Raw genomic sequence first — 20,487 nt, forward strand, 5'->3', positions numbered from 1 at the left:
AGCATTTTTTCTTTGTAATTGTCAAAAATAAAGACTGATGAACACAATAAGGAAAAGTTTCATGTTATATAATGTACTTAAATTCAAATACATTTTGAAACCAAATCCATTACTACCTTTCTTATAGAGAATAATTATTTATTCATTCTTAGCTGTTGCCTAACAAATGTGGCCATGGTCATAGGGAAAAACATGACAAGATTACATGGGAGAAAGTTCTGAAGTATGAAAGATGTAATGTACTTATACTTTTATTTATAAAGGACTACAAGCTTGTGTCAACTATTTTCCTCTATCAAAAGTTACCTTGCAGTAAAATCAAGAATGAGCTGCCCAGTGGGTTCTCAAACTTAAGGCAGAGCATAGGAAAAATGCAGGACTGGGTCTGCACATCTATCCATAGAATGGACCTGACTATCTACACTTGGTGTAGTGATTTCCTTTCTGGATATTTGAAGTGCTATACATACTGTTTCCAAACTACTGTTGAGAAGGACTTTGATAAAGGCATTGGAAGAATCTAACAAGGGTCAAAGGATATGTATGTTCTCAAAGTGCTTCCCCTTCTCCATGGAAACAGAATGCCACCATCCATTATATGGAGAACTAGGTGTACAAGGGAACCTATTGTAATGCCAAAAATTCTTCCTGGTGCACAGAGTAGACAACCAAAACCTATCCTTTACTCTCTATGTGATGTCCATAAAAACTGCATAGATGGCAACCACTGATAATGCAGAATAATGGTTCCAAATGCCACTCCATAAACGAGCAGAATTTAGACTCTGGAACAGAAAGTAAGACCATGAGAAAAAAAGGTAACTTTTTTTTTATTATTATTTCTAGGTTTAACAAATGAGTATTTCTTAATGACACAGTTAAAAAAAACACAAGTTTTTAAAAATTTGTGTTCAAAATCAATTTATAGTCTAAACAAAGTATGACTACCATTTTGGGTTAATTGAAACAGAGAAGAGAAATAATTGCTAGTTTCAAAAACTCTACCAAGTTCCCAAGGCTTAGACCATCTCTGTGCCTTTCCATTTACTGCAAACTTTGCTGAAGTCCTCAGGAAAGGATTGTCCTGTGCCCACTTTGAACTGCTAGGCTTAGAAAGCAACTAACTTTTGTGGAAGTGATAGACTGGACTCTTTTGTAATAAAAGGGGTGTATACAATTGGGATCATCATTATCTAGGGAAAAAACATTCCAGTATGATGGATTAGGCAAATGCCTTATTCGTACATGCTATTAAGTCACTGCCTTATGGAAAAAAAAAACCAAGGAGGCTCATAACAGTCACCTCTTCCATGTTTAATGAGGCAAGGAAAAACTCATATGACCTATTTAGGGGTCATTTCCATTATAAAAGTATCATTAAATATCCAGTTCAAGGGTAAGTTTGGGAAATGGTTAGTTAGATGACATAGTTGGGTACCTAGCTGAATCTTTAATTAGAAACACTTAAACCGCCAAACTATTATCTTTCTTTTGATTTTTTTAAATTGTATTTTATTTATCTTTCCTTTGTTTTTCTTATTTTTTAAGACAAGTTTTGACTGCATATCCAGTATAAAATAGACTTCATCTCAACTTTTCTTCTAGTTTTAGAAAGCCACTGCATTGTTCCAGAGAATTTTTAAAAGTCTCGTCCTCAGAGTTTTTTTGTTCTTTATTTTAAAGATGTAAGCTTATTTTAAATGACCCGAAAAAAGAAAGGCATGTAGTTCATGTATGGTTTAAAGGGAAAATGCTTTGCCTCTGTTTGACAGGGTACAACTAAATATTATTGTATTTTCCATCCCATTTATTTATATAGACACTATCAAGAAAGAACCAAGCTTCTGCTAGGGCAGTAAGTAGTTTTTATCTTTCTCTTCAGTCAGGGACTCCTTTGTAATCCAACAAAATCTAAGGGACCCATTGCCAGAAAAATGCATTTAGTCACTTAATATAAAATGGTGTATCCAGAGAACTTAAGAAATGCATGGGCTCCAGTAAGAAGTCCCACACATGACAGGGAAAACGTTCCATCAAACCTCTTTTGGATTGTAAAACTAAGGGAAAAAGATTAACGAGATATAGGCAGGTCCTTTATGGCAACAACAACAAAGAAGTGTTGATGAGATTCAATAGAAATAAGGACTGTAATTCCAGAGGGTGATTTAATTACACAAAGAAAAGCCAGTTTGATTAGGAATGCCTGAAGTCAGGAATGTCTTTTGTATTTTAAATGCAAAGTTTTGATTACTTACCAATTTTACAGTTGTTCCTCAGCAGAAATTATAAAAATTGCTACTCAGTAAATGGCTCATATTTCCCATTATGTATTTTTACTTTGAATTCACATAAATGGACATAGCCAAAAAATATGTACTTCGATGATATGTGGCATAATGGCAATAGCACAGACTTGAAATGAGTTCAAATCCCAGCTCTGCTACTTATTAACAAAGTACCTTTGAGCATACCTGAAGCTTAATTTCCTCTTTTGTAAAATATAAGATAATAATATCTACCTTTAAAGCTGTTGGGAGGATGAGAGCCTGCTATATGAAACATCCAATCCTAGGACCGAGGACTGTAATTAATTTTCATAATTCAAACAATTATGGTATGATGCATATTAACTTAGCATTACCGTCACAGGAATAAAATACACATTGATCCCGATTCACTAGACCAAACAGAGATTCTTAACTCTCTAACAATTTCTACTTAAAATTCGCTGGACAAAATGCAGTTCCTTATTTTTCTTTCCTAAGAGAAAATCCTTAACTTAATCATAGACCCCTAGTCAAGCCTGGGAAGGAGTCAAATGTACCTCATTATTTTTTGCTCCTGAAAATCATGATTTGTACTTCTAGCACCTCAGTATTTTGGCCATATTGGTATTATGGCCATGGATCACTTGGCCAGATGTGATCTCTCAGTTTCATAAATTCACTGAAAAATCACCACAGGCCTTCTCCACTCACCCCCCAAGTAAATTTCATTTTCTAGTTTTTAAGACAGAAAGAAAAGTTGTACTTAGTTCCACAAGAAATATTCTTATAAAAAACTTTTTTATTCTATTATTTTTCCCCTTCTTTCCTCTCAGTCAGGCTGTTGCTAACGTGGAAGGTAATAGGCAATGTGTCTTTTCATGCCTTGTGAGAATTCTTTTAAGTTCAGTTTCTTCAGGCTCTTACTGCATATTTGTTTCCAGAACTAAAAAAAAAAAAAAAAAAAAAATAGGTCAGTTTGAGGTCAGAATACTGTATATCTTGTCTGAAATCAAATTCTATCATATGATAAAATCTTTTATAGTAGGATAATTAAAGAATAACAGACCACACTGGAAAAATCTATTTTCCCCCTTCCTGTTACTCTCATTTAAGTAAGAAGACTGGCTTAATTTAACAATTTCCTTGTATTTCATAAATGGAGTTGGAAGTTAAGAAAGAATACGTTTTAAAAAAGCTTCAAATATGATTTATTTTGTGTTGTTTTATTGCATGTTAAAATTTCATATTATGGAAAAAATAAGTTAAACTATCAATAATGTTTTCATAGAAGTTAAAGTTCCAAAATTATGCAGAAATAAATTAACATTGCTTCTTCAGAATCAGATTTTCTTTTCAAAAATAAGTCAGATTCTGTTTTTAGATTTTATTCAAACTATATAATTTGTACTTCAGGAAATTTTAGGAAAAGCCTCTCAGGAGAAAAATCAGGCCCACCAATTTTTTCATAAAAATAAAACTGGCCTTCTACATTGTGTTAGAGCAATGTACTTTCTTACATGTTTACAATGCGAAGTTAGTGGCTTATAGGTATTGGAATGTATCCTGTCAGACCACATCTTCACAAATGCAATGTCAAAATAGCTTTATATGTAAGACTATAGAGTGGGTTTTAAGTCAAACCTTGAACAGAGTTTTACAAAGGTCTGCTTAATAAATTCGACCACAGTATGTACACTTTTATCAATCTTCCTAAAGTTGGCATTTAGATACTAAGTTGTATATCTGTCTATCATCTATCTATCAATCATCTGTCATCTATCATCTATCTCTCCTTTTGCTGTAAAAGTACAGTTTTATTTTTCTTTCCATTTATGACAGCTATGTTAGCACCTATTTATTTCCTAGAAATTTAATCTTCCTGTAAATATACTGTTCTAATGACATAAACTGTCCAAACACTGTCCAAACATCTATCCTTCTTTTAAATCAAAAATGCTTCGAAACACATGATTCACTTTCAGACTTGAGCAGGGTTGGGCAAAGTTTTGACCTCCCCCCACCACAAAATCTTTAAAGCAAATAGATGGCATTAGTTTGACAATTGCAAATCTAGAAATCAATTTATGAGTATGTAAGGAACTCTATACTAGGAATTGACTAGAATATATCTGGTCAATTTATCTTTACAGATTACCCTCACTGAGGTTAGATCTATTTGAACATATCTTACTTTTAACAATCCAGTGTACTATGAAAGTATATAAAAAATAAAAACATTGCATGGTTCAAATTTTTATTTTAAATGCTAACAAAAATTGAGCATTGCTTCAAACTAAACACCTTAGAAATGATCAAATTAGAGTTTTCCCCTGAATTATGAAACAGAATCTAAGAAAAATTTTGATTTTAAATAGAAAGAAGTTGTTTTTGTTTTATACTGTTGTTAATGATTTACTCCTAATATAACCTGAAAGTATAATTTATGATGTCATATTGACGTCATATTCTTTTTCAAATAATGATGCATCCAATTAACCATTCCCACCAAATTTTTAAGGGGCAGGTCATGTGTTAGATAACGAGAATTTCCTGGAGGAACTGGCTAGTATCAGGCTGTACCTCCCTGAACTGATGGAATGTCCTGAATGTTGCCCTGGGCCAAGCCTTCTAGTCCCTGTCAAAAGTCACATTATTCTATGACATGGAGGCTAGAGGCAGAGGTCCAGGAGAGAGGAATCTGTAGAGTACTCAAAAAGGTGATGCTCTTATCTGCATGCTCTGTCATTTCAGGTTTGATATTAAATGCATTTAATCAGTCACTCTTGCCATTATGATGTCCTGAAACTGTGGCACGTGATACAAGCTGAACTAAAAACACCTTTGCTCTACTTGGCTAGATCCTGTCTACTATATGGGAAGTCAATGCACTTGTGCTTCGCCTTCTATCTACAGATGATCCATTTAAGTAATTGAAAAAAAAATGTTTGTATTTGTTCTTGCCACCCTTCAACCCACTTGTTTCTTTTCAGAACCAGGACTTCTGGACTATTTCCTAATAAATGATAAAGACTTCCAAAGTTTAACTGCTTATTCTTGTAGCTGACCACACACACTTTCTTTCTTGATATGTAATCACAGCTCATTCCCCAGCACATATCACTTGTCCTTGTCCTGGTTCAAATCAGATGTTGTGATGACAGGAGCAGAAGATCAGATTCCAAAACAAGGCAGAGCTGTAAAAAGCATATATTACTGGTGGTCTATGAGATTTCTATGACCCAATTAATATGGCCAAGAAAAATTGAGATTACTTCTATAAAGAGAAATATTCTGTTCTGAATATGCTAACAAATCAAAGCACCAAATGCATTTATCTTTGGACAGAAGGGGTGGGAGGACTTGTGAGAGCCATCATTCCTAGGGATAAGAATGTCACTTGAAATGTTATTGATAGTAGGAAAATAATATATAAATATGCTTCCTAACCTATGTTTTCTCTTAATCATGGCAGAAATGCATTCAAACTCTCTTTATTATAGGGATAAACAAAGGACATGGGATATCTATGTTTAAACCACCTTGGCTTAACACAGTTTGTAATGGCCATCATTAGGAGTTTATGTGGAACCCTGTTTTGTGTCAACCACACTAAGATAATGTAGCTTGGGGTGACACATCCCTGCTCTTTGAAATGTGTGCATAAACAGACATTTTTGCCATGTATCTGTTTTGTCATGTGTTCTGCTGTGTAAACACTATGAAATTTAGTCTAATCTTTTTTTGGTTAATTCAAACATTTTCACTATGTTCAGATAAATGTAACCAAAGCCAGATGTTGGTCTCTGTACGCAGAGCTCTCACTTAATGTAAACAAAATTCTACTTCCTCCCTTTCTCCTTTCAGGCCAGATGTTGCTGTTGTTCACAATGCTTTTCCCTTTGCCTCATCACAGACCTCCCAGAAATTGAGAGCCTCCTTTCCAAGCAGTTTGTGTGTGGGTGTCTACCTTTGAATTCCTATTATGCCTCACAACCTCCATAATAATGTTACAAGTGGCCCCACTCAATCTTGGCAGAAATCCCAAGCAATCCATCTCTTTATTATCAACTGTCTTCTTTATGGATTCTCAATTCAGTAGACACTTCTTCAGGCTTCATTTACTGTGCAGAATTCTGCTACCCACCTTCTCGCTTGTGAAAAGAAACATGTTCTTAATGGATTCTGCTGACTCTCCATTCATTTTCAAGACTTCATTGAAGATGGTCTTCTTTATACAGCTGCCTCCTTGAGAATTGCCTTGTCCGTCCTTTGTCATTACCATATCATATTGGTCTTTTAACTACCACTCTCCTCTGTACCTCCACCTTCTCTAATAGGTATTTTCCTGTCTGCAACTCGTTGACTCAATCTATTTTCATATTTCAAATAAAAATATGAGTGTTTTTGCTAGTGCTTTACATTTTCACTTTTTGTGGGTTTTTAAGTTTATTCAATGATTCTTGGTATTTTTTTTTTTCATGGTCTAATTTAACTTTTTGGACTAAAGTTTTCTAAGAAAGTAGCATAGAATACAAGATAATTTCTGGTATGTTACTCTTTAGAACTATGTGCCTCATACATAGCTTGTTTCTTAGTGCCCTGTTTGCTGTAGATATTTATTTGTAAAAACAAATAGATTTTTTTAAATCACTGTAAAGCCAAAGGTAGTTTGTTTCTCATCCAGGTGGCTTTAGAAAATATTGAAAGGTATATCTTTTTTGATGTAGCATGTCAGGCCACAGGTGATTATAATTCGCTCAGATCCCACCTTGTTAATTTCTTATAAATTTCTATAGTTTTATAATTTTAATATTAACTGATCTTGAATGTACTGAAATAGACATAGAAATTATATGTGAGTTTTTCCTTGATTCACTATGAATCAGCCAATATATCATGTCCAACTTTACTTCTAAAGAATGTACTTAAGCAAAATACTCAAGATGCTGTGGGCTTAAAACTTCAGAAACCATTCAGCACGAAAAACAAGAGAATATCTCACAATTGACTAAACAAAAATAGTTTCCTTTTCCAGGAAAAGGAGGGGGGTAAAAAATTAAATGTTGACACTTATAGAATATAGCGTTGGCTGCTACTATTTTAAAATTCAATCTCTACCTCAATGTTTTCCCAGAATAAGCTTAAATAGCCAGGTTACATAATTATACCACTCTACCTTCTAAATACCAACTTTGTCATTTCTGAATATACTTAAATCTCAAGCCATTTTAATTCATGCTTTACAATTTTTGCATATTGTGTTTTTAATTGGGAAAAAAAGTTAGAGATTAGTTCAATTCCTTGATTTTACAGTTGTAGAAACTAGGAATTGGAGATGATGAGTTTAAGTGACTTAAGTCAGGTCACATATTTAGTTAAAAGCAGCACTAGGGTAAAGAGTCAGTTCACTAACCCTCTTATAAAAGCTTTTTCTGTAACATCATCCCAGGATTCAGTACTCATCCCAGTTTGGTGCTTTGCTCAGTTCCAGCACCCTCTGCCCATTCCACGCACAATTCACCTACACAGCAACACTCCCTTCATGGCCTACATGCCTTTTGTCACTCTGTTCTCTTCACTTGGAGTGTCCCTCTCTGCTTGAGTACCCCTACAGGCTGTTCTTCCTTTGGATATCTGCCATATCTCCACATGACTTTTACCTTTCATTCAGTTGGGATCTATGAAACTTTCTCTAAATTCCCTAAGATGATTTAAGAATGTGTTCTGCCATTCTGTGCAACCATCACAAAAATTATCATGTTTTTCCCATCTCTATTCCCACCTTTGTTTTTCAATGTAGTAGCCTCCAGCTACATGTGTCTATTGAGCATTTGGAATGTAACAAAGTCAAATGTTCTGTGAGTATAAAGAACACCTAAATGTTCTCAAACATTCAGTAAAAAAAAAAAGTATAAGATATATCGTTATTATGTTGTAATGATAATATTTGGATATATTGGGTTAAATTAATTTTACCTTTAAAATTAATTTTACATATTTTTTTCTCATTTTAAAATGTAGCTACTAGGAAATTTTAAGTTACATTCGCAGCTTGTCTTATTTTTCTACTGGACAGCCTCTGTAGACCATAAGTTTTTCAATAGTCTCTTAAAATGACCAAGGAATTTTATTTTTATACACTCATCACCTGGGATTTTGCAATTAGCTGATAGATCACTATTTTTTTGTTGAGGTTTATTGGTATAATTTCAGATGCTGCTTGAATTGCTCTTGTCATAAAAGTATGACATCAAAGATAGGCTTGGAGCCCAGACCTTCTGATTCATCCTGCAATACTTTTTCACAAATCAATTTATTATAGTGTATGGCACTATAATATGTAGTAATAAGTTATGTATGCAAAAATATTGAATTATTAAATTGGTTTAAAAATTGTTAAAATGGTTGGCCATCTCAAAACAAACCAGTCTGTAAACTCCAAATAATTTCCAATTCATATGTGGCTTAGCTAAAGTCTACATATTAAGTATGCTAGAAATATTTTTCACTTAGTGAATCCCAGGACACAGAAATAAAAATATAAACTAATTATAGCTACTGTGGTTTTCTTCCTTGTTCATAGAATAAAGATGATGAGAATATATTACATGGTTTCTTATTATTTCTGGTAGGAATGCTACATTACGTGCTGAAACAATAGAAACCCCCCCATATCCTCAACACCCTCCACCCATTGGTTCCCCTATTAATATCTTGCATTAGTGTGATACTTTATTATACTTGATGAACAAATATTAATACATTATTACTAACTAAAGTCCCCTGTAACATTAGGGTTCCTTCTTTTTATATTCTCTGGGATTTAACAAATTTACATCGATACATACACACACACACACACACACACACACACACACACACACCATGAGGAATAGTTTCACTGCCATAAAACATCTGTTCTCCACCTATTCATCCTTCCCTCCCTTGCTCCAGAGCCCTAGTAATCACTGGTCTTTTTACTGTATTCATAGTTTCACCTTTTTCAGAATGATATACTTGGAATCAAACAGTAACTTGCCTTTTCAGATTGCCTTCTTTCACTTAGCAATATGCATTTATGTTTCTTCCATGTCTGTCGATAGCTTAATAGGTCATTTCATTTTATTGATGAATAATAGTCCACTGTATGAACATACCACAGTTTATGCATTGGTTGGAGAACATCTTGGTTGTTTCCAAGTGTTGGCAGTTTGAATAAAACTGTTATAAACATTCACTGGAATGTTGTGTGAACATAGTTTTCAACTCACATGGCCATATACAAAAAGAAAAATTTCTGGGTCATATAGTAAGAGTATATTTAGTTTTGTAAGAAATTGCCAAGTTATTTTCCAAAGTGGCTATACCACTTTACATTCCCACCAGAAATGATTGAAGAGTGCCTGTTGCTTCAAATCTGAATCAGCATTTGGTGTTGTTAGTGTTCCAGATTCTAACTATTCTAATAGATGTGAAATGATATCTCACTGTTGCTCTAACTTGCAATTCCCTAGTGATGTTTTGTATCTTTTTATATGCATATTTTCTATCTCTGTATCTTCTTTGGTGATGTAGCTGGTCAGGCCTTTTCCCCATTTTTTAATTGAAGTGTTATTGTCATGTTTTAAGTTTTATTTTTTAGATGTTGATCTTTAACAGATATCTGTTTTTCAAATATTTTCTCCCAGTCTATGGCTTGTCATTTCATTCTGTGAATAGTGTCTTCTACAGAGCAGAAGTTTTAAATTTAAATTTTAATGATGCCCACTTTATTTTTTCATGGACTGTGACTTTGGTGTTGTCTAAAAAGGCATTGCCAAACTGAAGTTCACCTAGATTTTCTCCTATGTTGCTTTCTAGGAATTTTATAGTTCCCCATTCTACATTTGAATATATGATCCATTTTGGGGTTGTTTTTATGAAAGGTATAAAATCTGCATTTAGATCCAATTTTCCTTTTGCTGTGGATGTCCAATTGTTCCAGCAGCATTCGATGAATAAACTATGTTTTCTTCATTGTATGGCCTTTGCTGCTTTTTCAAGTTCAGTTGACTTTATTTGTGTGAGTCTACTTCTGGGCTCTCTATTCTGTTCTACTGATCTTTTATCTACACTTTTACAATATCACACTGTCTTTTTTAAAAAATGTTTATTTATTTTGAGAGAGAGTCAGCATGTGCAAGTGGGGCAGGAACAGAGAGAAAGAAGAGAATTCCAAGCAGGCTCAATGTCACCAACTGTGAGGTCATGACCTAAGCCTAAATTAAGAGTTAGATGATTAACCAGGAACCCAGGCACACCAACACACTATATTAATTACTGTAGGTTTAAAATAAGTTTTGAATTTGGGTGGTCTCAGTCCTCCATCTTTGTCTTTCTCCCTCAATATAATTTTTACTATTCTGAGTCTTTTGCCTTTCCATACAAACTTTGTAAAGTTTATTGATATCTACAAAGTTTGGCTGGAATTGGGAATTTCTCTTTCCCAAAGGCCATTGGGCTATGGTAAAATAGTTTGAAGGCATTGTTAAAAACAACAGAATCGTCTGAATTTATTTCACACTGGCTACTTTCCCCCTTCCTCCATCAGAAGATTAAGGATGTTTTTTCTATGGTCTTCATTGTGAACACCTGATAGGGCTCCTGGAGGGAAAATTCACAAAAGTGTGATTGTGCTTTAACACTAAGATCCCATGGAGTTTTTAACTCCCATTCTTGTCTCCACTGAGCCTCCATCAATTTATTAATTACAGTTAGGTTTCCTATCCCAGTAATAGTTGTCAGGGAAATTTTACTCATGAGCTTCTGTTCCAACAACTTGTGCTACTCTGTATCTGACTGTCTCTCCAGTCTGAGGGACAGTGGTTTGCTATGACCTCAGTTCTTGGATTATCTAAGACTTGTTGATTTTCAGTTTGTTCAGCACTTTTTTCTTGTGATTATTAGTAATAATGACTTCCAAAGTCCTTACATATTGGTCCTGAACCCATAAGTTTCCACATATATTTTTAAATTTATTTTATTATGTTTTTACTTAGAGAGAGAGAGTGCACACAAGCAGGGGAGAAGGAAAGAGGGAGAAAGAGAGAGTATCAAGCAGGCTCTAAGCTCAGCACTGAGTCCAACACAGGGCTTGATCCCATGACCCTGAGATCATGACCTGAGCCAAAATCAAGAGTTTGACACTCAACTGAATGAGCCACCCAGGCACCCCAACACACACATATATATTTTAAGTCTTTCAATTCCTTACTGTTTTCTCTTCTCCTAATATACATGGAAATGTAATTATGATAATAACAATTTGTAGACAGTGTTAGAGGAAGTTGATGACAGGGTAGAACAATATGAATACCATATATTTAGGGGGTTTTTTTCTGTCTCAGGAGAGGTAACAAAAGCACAAGTGCCACTGAAATGTTTGGGGCTTCAGAATATTATGATTACTACCCTCTGTCACCTGCACTTGGAGAGAACTGAGTACAAGGTAGCCTCCTTCAGATAACTCCAGAGATGGGTTCCAGATTGTTCACATTTTCTATAAAGACCCACTGGAACAAAGACCACCATATATTCTCAACCTTCTAGTGATGACTACAGGAGAAATTCCAACCATTTGACCAATGTGGGAGCTGGTAATCCTCTCCCATGAGGTAAAGAGATCAGAGTCATTAGAACAGAGTACAATGTAGAAGTAGTACCAGAGTACAAATGGTAGAAGAGGAAAATGAAAACACTAAAAACCAAGGAGAAAATAACTCAGCGTGATGCCATTAGAGATCAAAATAAACTTTCTAGAACTGAAGATCAAGATGTCTAGAATGTAAGAATTTAGTAGAGCTGAAAAACACAAGAGTTGTTTTGGATAATTAATTTTGAAGTAGAGAAAAAATATATATCATGAAATAGAGAAAAGAAATATGAAAGAAGCATGGCGATGAATATAAATAATATGCAAATACAATGCAAATAATAGGCCATTTCAGAAAAAAGAAAATAGATGGGCGAGATTAAGAACCAAAGAATAGGGGCGCCTGGGTGGCTCAGTCGGTTAAGCCTCCGACTTCAGCTCAGGTCATGATCTTGCGGTCCGTGGGTTCGAGCCCCGTGTCGGGCTCTGTGCTGACAGCTCAGAGCCTGGAGCCTGTTTCAGATTCTGTGTTTACCTCTCTCTCTGACCCTCCCCTGTTCATGCTCTGTCTCTCTCTGTCTCAAAAATAAAAATAAATGTTAAAAAGAAATTAAAAAAAAAAGAACCAAAGAATAATAGAAGAAAAGGCTTGAGTATTCAGATTAAAAGATGTCATTGAGATCCTGGTGAGAAAAAAGAGAAAAATAAAATCACCTTGACATGGCATAGGAAAATGACTTAAATTGAGAGTAAGTTTTTCAAGTTTCCAGACAAATAGAACAAATTATTTAGAAAGGAAAAAGTATTAGACTTTATACAAGGAAAATTCCAGGAGGGATATTTTAACCTTTTGAAAATTAGAAAAAAAAATAAATAAATAAAGGTCCTAAGAAAGGTAAAGAAAAAGTGCTGTAAAATAGAATTAGACAACAAATTATTTATATAAATGGATATTGATGATGTGGTTTATAATTATAATATTCATATCAAGAAAGATTTCTTGAATTTGAAGAGTTATCTTGTAAAGGGCAACCTACTAATTGGCAAAGAAAGTAAGTAGTTTTGGGAAGACTGTGATAATGTATGGTGGGGGTTAGAGGCAGAATAAAAACAATAAAAATCTGTTCTTGTTTCCAACATAAATAATATACAGTGTCATATTAGTTATAAGTGTTCAATATACTACACCTGAATTTTATACATTACTCAGTGCTCTTCACTGTGCTTAACCTCTTCACCTATTTTATCCATCTTCCCACCCACTTCCCTTCTGGTAATCACCAGTTCTCTCTATATTTTTTTTTTTTAATTTTTTTTTCAACGTTTTTTATTTATTTTTGGGACAGAGAGAGACAGAGCATGAATGGGGGAGGGGCAGAGAGAGAGGGAGACACAGAATCTGAAACAGGCTCCAGGCTCTGAGCTGTCAGCACAGAGCCCGACGCGGGGCTCGAACTCACGGACCACGAGATCGTGACCTGGCTGAAGTCGGACGCTTAACCGACTGCGCCACCCAGGCGCCCCCAGTTCTCTATATTTAAGAGGGGTTTTTTGGGCCTTTTTTCCTCATTCATTTGTTTTGTCTCACAAAGGATGAGATCATGACCTGAGCCAAAGTCAAGAGTCGGATGCTTAACTGACTGAGTCACCCAGGCACCCTTCATTTGTTTTGTTTCTTAATTTCCAGATATGAATGAAATCTTAGGCTATTTCTCTCTCTCTGTCTGACTTATTTCACTTAGCATTATACTCTATAGATCGATTCACATTGTTGGAAATGGCAATGTTTTTCATTATTTTTAATGGCTGATTAATATTACATTATATGTATTACATAACATACACACACATGTATATGTGTGTGTGTATATATATATATATATATATATATATATATACACATACATACATACACATACCATATATTCTCTATCCGTTCATTTATCAGTGGACACTTGGGCTACTTCCATGATTTGGCTATTATAAATAATTCTACAATAAACATAGGGGTACACATAACATGTCAAATTAGTGTTTTTGTATTCTTGGGAAAATACCCAGTAGTGGAGTTACTGGATTATATGGTAGTTTTATTTTTAACTTTTGAGGAACCTCCATACTATTTCCACAGTGACCTGCTTGCATTCCCAACACTACATGAAGGTTCCTTTCTCTCCTCACCAACACTTGTTTCTTATGCTTTTGTTCTTAACCATTCTTATTGGTGTGAGGTGGTATCTTGTGGTTTTGATTTGCAATTTCCTGTTGATTAGTGACATTGATCATCTTTTCATGTGTCTGTGGTCTATTCATGTCTTCTGCCCATTTTTTAATTGGATTGTTTGCGGGTTTTTTTTGTGTGTGTGTTGAGTTATATAAGGCCTTTGTATATTTTGGATATTAACTTCTTATTGGATATACAATTGCAGATCTCTTCTCCCATGTAGTAGGTTTTTTTATTTTACTGATTATTTCCTTTGCTGTTCAAAGGCTTTTACTTTGGTATAGTCCCACTAATTTTTTGTTTTTGTTTTTGTTTTTCCTTTGCCTCAGGACACATATTTTAACAACAAAAACAAAAACAAACAAACAAACAAACATGACTTCGGCAAATGTCAGAGAAATTACTCCCTGTGCTCTCTTCTAGAAATTGTATGGTTTCAGGTCTCACACTTAGGTGTTTAATCCATTTTGAGTTTATTTTTTGTGTATGGTATAAGGAAGTGACCCTCTTTAATTCTTTTGCTTGTAGCTGCCCAGTTTTCCCAGCACCATTTATTGTAGACTGTCTTTAGCTGTGGAATATTTTTGCCTTCTTTGTTATAGATTAATTAACCATATAATCATGGGTTTATTTCTGGGCTGTCTATTCTGTTCTGTTTATCTATGTGTCTGTTTTTGTGCCAGTATCACACTGTTTTGATTAATACAGATTTGTAGTATATCTTGAAATCTGAGATTGTAATACCTCCAGGATGTTGTTTTTTTTAAGATTGCTTTGGCTAATAAAGATCTTTTGTGGTTCCATTCACATTTTAGGATTGTTTGTTCTACTTCTATAGAAACTACTATTGGTATTTTGATGGGGATTGCATTAAATCTGTATCCAAATTGCTTTGGATAATCTCAACATCTTAACAATATTTATTCTCCCAATCCATGAGCATGGAATATCTTTCAGTTTGTGTTCTCGTCAATTTCTTTCATCAACTTTTTGTAGTTTTCAGAGTGCAGGTCTTTCACCTCCTTGGTTAAGTTTATCCCTTGGTGTTTTATTATTTTTGTTGTACTTATAAATGAAACTGCTTTCTCAATCTCTTTCTGCTACTTCATTATTAATATACAGAAATGCAACACATTTCTTTTATTGATTTTGTATCTTATTTGCTACTGAATTCATTCATCAGTTTAGTTTCTTCTTGGACTGTTTAGGGTCTTCTATGTATATAGTACCGTGTCATCTGAAATAACGAAATGTTATTTCTTTCTTACCTTTTTGGATGACTTTATTTCTTTTTCATGTCTGCTTACTGTGGGCTAGGACTTCCAGTGCTATGTTTAAAAAAATTCTGAGAGTGGACATCCCTGTGTTGTTTCTGATCCTAGGGAAAAAGTTCTCAGTTCTTCATGATTCAATATGTCAGCTGTGGGATTTTCATATACAGAATTTATTATAATGACATTTTCCCCTCTAAACCTAGTTTGCAGAGGGTTTTTATCATGAATGGATATTGTACTTTGTCAAATACTTTTCCTGCACCTATTGAAATGATCATATAGCTTTTATCCTTTCCATTGTTGATGTGATATATCCCATTGATTTATTTGGAAATATTGAACCACACTTGCATCCCTGGAATGAATCCCACAAGATCATGGTGAATAGTTATTTTTTAATGTATTGTCGGATTCAGTTTGCTAATATTTTGTTAAGGATTTTTGCATCTATGTTTATCAGATATTGGCCTATAGTTCTCTCTCTCTCTCTCTCTCTCTCTCTCTCTTTCTCTTTTTGTAGTGTCTTTATCTGGTTTTGGTGCTAGGGTCATGTTGGCCTCATAGAATGAATTTGGAAGGTTTCCTTCTATTTTCTGGAATATTTTGAGAAGAACAGGTGTGACTCTTGTTTAAATGTTTGGTAGAATTTACCTGTAAAGCTGTCTGGTCCTGGACTTTTGTTTGTTGGCAATTTTTGATTACTGATTCAATTTCATTTCTAGTAGTTGATCTGTTCAAATTTTCTATTCTTTATAGCTCAATTTTGGGAGGCTATATATTTCTAGGAATTGATCCATTTCCTCTATGTTGTCCAATTTGTTGGCATAAAATTTTTCATAATATTATAATCAAATTTATGTGATGTCAGTTGTTACTTATCCTCTTTCATTTCTGATTTTATATATTTGAGTCCTCTTTTTCTTTTTCTTTTTTTTTTTTTCTTTTCTTTTTTTTGAGTCTGGCTAAGGGTGTATCAATTTTGTTGATTTTTTCAAAGAACCATCTCGTGGTGTAATTGATCTGTTTTGTTCTTTGTTTGTTTCTGCTTTAATCTTTATTATTTCCTTCCTTCTGCTCATTTTGGCTGTTCTTTTCTAGATCCTTTAGGTGTCAAGTTAGGTTGTTTATTTGAGATTTTTCTTGCTTCCTGAGGTAGGCCTGTATTCCTATAAATGTTCCTCTTAAAACAGTGGTTGCTGCATCCCAAAGATTTTGGAGACTTTTGTTTTCATTTTCCTTTGTTTTCATATAATTTTTGATTCCTTCTTTCATTGCTTGGTTGATCCCTTCATTTTTTAGTAGCATGCTATTTAACCTCCGTGTATTTGTGATCTTTTCATATCTTGTGGTGGACTTCTAGTTTTATAGCATTATAGTCAGAAAAGATGCATATTATGACTAAAATCTTTTAAATTTGTTGAGATTTGTTTTGTAGCCTAACATATGATCTATTTTGGAGAATTTTCCATGTGTACTTGAAAAGAATGTGCATTCCATTTTAGGTTGAAATATTCTGAATATATCTGTTAGATCCATCTGGTCCAATGTGTCATTCAAAAGCACTATTTCCTTGTTGATTTTGTGTTTGAGTGATCTATCCACTGATGTAAGTGGGGTGTTAAAGTCCCCTACTATTATTGTATTACTATTGATTACTTCCTTTATGTTTATTAATAGCCGCTTCAAGTATTTAGGTGCATAAATATTTACAATTGGTATATGTTCTCTTTGGATTGTTTGCTTTATGATTATGTAACATTCTTCTTTGTCTCTTGTTATTCTCTTTGTTTGAAAGTCCATTTTATTCAATAAAAATATTCCTACTCCACCTTTCTTTTTTACTTCAATTTCCATGATAAACACTTTTCCCTCACTTTCTGTCTGTGTGTGTGTTTAGTTCTGAAATGAGTCTGTCTTATAGTCTTCAGATAGATGGGTCTTACTTTTTATCCATTCCATCACCCTGTGTCTTTTAATCAGAGCATTTAGTCTATTTACATTCGAAGTCATTATTATATATTTTACATTCAAAGTAATTCTTGGTAAGTATGTATTTATTGCAGTTTCATTACTTGTTTTATGGTTGTTTTGTAGTTTTTCTCTGTTCCTTTCTTCTCTTGCTCTCTTCTCTCATGGTTTGCTGGCTTTCTTTAGTGGAATGCTTGGATCACTTTCCTATTATTCTTTTTCATATCACAGGTTTTTGATTTGTGTTTACCTTTATTTGTATATATAACATCTTATAAATATAGCCATCTATGTTAAGTTGGTGGACACTTAAGTTTGAACCCATTCTAAAAGCACTAAATTTTTTTACTCATCTCTTTCCCACATTTTAGGTATATTGTGTCATACTGTACATCATTTATGTTGTGACTGATCATAAACCAACCCTTGACTGATTTTTATAGCTATACTTAATTGTAGTGCTTTTGTGCTTCCCTTTTTTCTTACTCCTACTTATAGTCTTTCTTTTCCACTCAAAGAGTCCCCTTTAACATTTCTTGTAAAGTTAGTTTAGTGATGATGAATTCCTTTAACTTTTGTTTGTCTAGGAAACTGTATCTCTCCTTCTATTTTCAATGTTAGCTTTATCATATAGAGTATTCTTGGTTGCAAGTTTTCTTCTTTCAGCACTTTGAATTTATCATCCACTCCCTCTCGTCTGCTAGGTTTCTGCTGAAAAAAATCTGCTGATTTGCCTTTTGGGGTTTTCCTTGTATGTAACTATTTTCTTTTTTCTTGGTGCTTTTGAAATCCTCTCTTTACCATTACTTCCTGCCATCTTAATTACTATGTGTCTTGGTGTACCTTGATGGGTTGATTTTGCTGGGGGCTCTCCCTCCTGGATCTGGACTTCTGTTTCCTTCCCCAGATTTGGGAAGTTTTCAGCTATTATTTCTTCAAATAAATTTTCTTCCCTCTTTACTCTCTCTTCTCCTTCTTCATTCTTTATAATGTGAATGTTATTATGCTTAATTGTGTGACACAGTTGCCATAATCTATTCTCACTTTTATTACTTTAGCTTGATTGCTTTTCATTACTCTTTCCTCCAGGTTACTGATCGATTCTTTTGCTTCCTCTAGTCTACTACTTATTCCCGCTAGTGTATTTTTAATTTTAGGATTGAGTTCTTTATCTCTAATTGTTTTTTTTTTGTTGTTGTTTTCTATTTCCTTGTTGAGGGTCTCACTGAGGTCATCCACTCTTTTCTCAAGTCCAGTGACCATCTTTATTACCATTACTTTAAATTTCCTATCAGACAAATTACTTATCTCTGTTTCATTTAGCTCTCTTACTGTGATTTTGTCCTGTTCTTTCATTCAGGACATATCCCTCTATGTCCTCATTTTGTCTATTTGTTTCTATGTGTTAGGAAAATCAGCTATGTCTCTTTCTCTTGAAAGCAGAAAGCAGAAGCCTTATGAAGAAAAATTCCTATAGTGCCCTTCAGTGGAATATCTCCTGTTCCCCAGGAACTGTCACTTCAGAGTTGTCTCCTATGTGTGTTGTGTCCACCCTGCTGTTATGGCTGTGCCTTCAGTCCAGATATCTGCAATGGCTCCCTTAGCCTGTTTTGGGCAGGGTTTGTTCCTGTGTTGTTAGTGGCCAGTCTGGGGCTGCCTTGTGCTTGAGTTGGTCAGACAAGGCACCTGCCAGCGCTACAGTCACACCAAATTGTTGGATATTCTCCCTGTAACGTCCCCTGAGAAGCTTTCATTGGTGAGTAGGAGCTGCAATCAGACAAATAGATGCCTCCAGCCCATTTCTAGGGCCACAGTCAAATTGGTGTGGTTATCTTCCCATTTTCCCAGGGCAGGAGTCACTTTGATGTTGCTGGCCCCTGTGGGGGCTGCTTACACACTGCTACACTTGTAGTACCACTTTGGATAGAACCAGCCAAGGGTGTGATGGATGGAGCAGTCCACAGGAGAACTCAGTAGCCAAGCATGTAGTTTTAGCAAGGTTTGCTTGAACTGGTCTGCTGTGGGAGGAGACCTATTGCTGCTTTGGAGAACAGCTGAGGGCAGGTTGGAGGTGGCAGGTCTGCAGAAGAGCTGGGTGGGGGGGCAGGGTGTGTTGTTAGCAAGCTAGGTGCAGAGATTGGCACTGAGTTGATTCTTGCAGGTGTCTGTGTACCTAGGCTAGAGGGCAGGCAAGGGATATGGTGCCTGCCAGCTCTTTTGTTCTTGGAGAAGTCTCTTAAAGATCGCTGCCCTTCCAGTACATGTTCTGAGATTAATAAATAGATCTCTTTCCCACATACCCCTAGGCATTTTTCAAACTGCTGCTTCCATCCTGTATCTCAGAGGGGATATTTGTTATGCTTTGTCTTTGAGGGTAGGGGTTCCATTCCCTATGGCCCTCTGGTTCTCCCAAAGCTGAGCCCAGTGATTTTTTAAATTTCTAGGAATTAAGCCCCACTGATTGTAAGAACTCATGAAGTTAAGCTCCTCTGTTTTTCAAAGCCAAATGTTATGGGAATTTGTCTTCTCCGTGTGGGTCCCATTTGCCCACTGTGCACGGTGTGGGGTCTGCCCCTTCCCTTCTCCATGCCTGCAGTGTCCCTCCCTCCTGTGGATAGTTGGCTCCCAACTATGCCTTCCCCTTTCCTACCTTTTTTGTATGTGGGCTATTCTCTACATTTAGCTATGGAAAGCTTATTCTTCCAGTCTTTTCATCATTTCCTGGGTTATTTACACTGATGTAGGTGTTATCTAATTGTATCCATGGGACAAGGTGAGCTTAGAATCCTCTTACTCTACTGTTTTCCATGGAAGTCCTAAAAATCTGTTCTTGGTATATCTGTGCAGAGGGGGAAAATTCAATTTTTTGGTGAAAGCACACATTTGTTGAATTTTGATTTTCATATAAATATATACTATTGGCTATGAATATTTAAAAAATAGAAGAAAAGCATTCTTCTCTTAACTACTTTCAGAAAGATATTGTCTACTTGGTTCCAAATAAAAGTTTAATTTTAGAGTTTTCAAAAACTAGAAATTAAAAAAAACCCACATTCATATACCTTTTAAAATCCAATAAATTAGAAAACAACTTAATATGTTCATCAAAATCTTTCATACTAA

General features: G+C 34.9%; 1 long non-coding RNA gene across 1 annotated transcript in view; it reads left to right on the top strand.

Moving 5' to 3' along the window:
• The first annotated feature begins 328 nt into the window (after positions 1 to 328).
• The window catches only part of LOC125933905 (uncharacterized), a 160,991-nt gene continuing 140,832 nt past the window's right edge, over positions 329 to 20,487 (top strand). Inside the window, exons 1-2 of the long non-coding RNA XR_007461152.1 lie at positions 329 to 818; positions 1,820 to 1,855. This is a non-coding gene — a long non-coding RNA (uncharacterized LOC125933905). The remainder of the gene's footprint in view (positions 819 to 1,819; positions 1,856 to 20,487) is intronic.

This window comes from Panthera uncia (assembly GCF_023721935.1).
Source record: "Panthera uncia isolate 11264 chromosome A1 unlocalized genomic scaffold, Puncia_PCG_1.0 HiC_scaffold_16, whole genome shotgun sequence".
Taxonomy (NCBI): domain Eukaryota; kingdom Metazoa; phylum Chordata; class Mammalia; order Carnivora; family Felidae; genus Panthera; species Panthera uncia.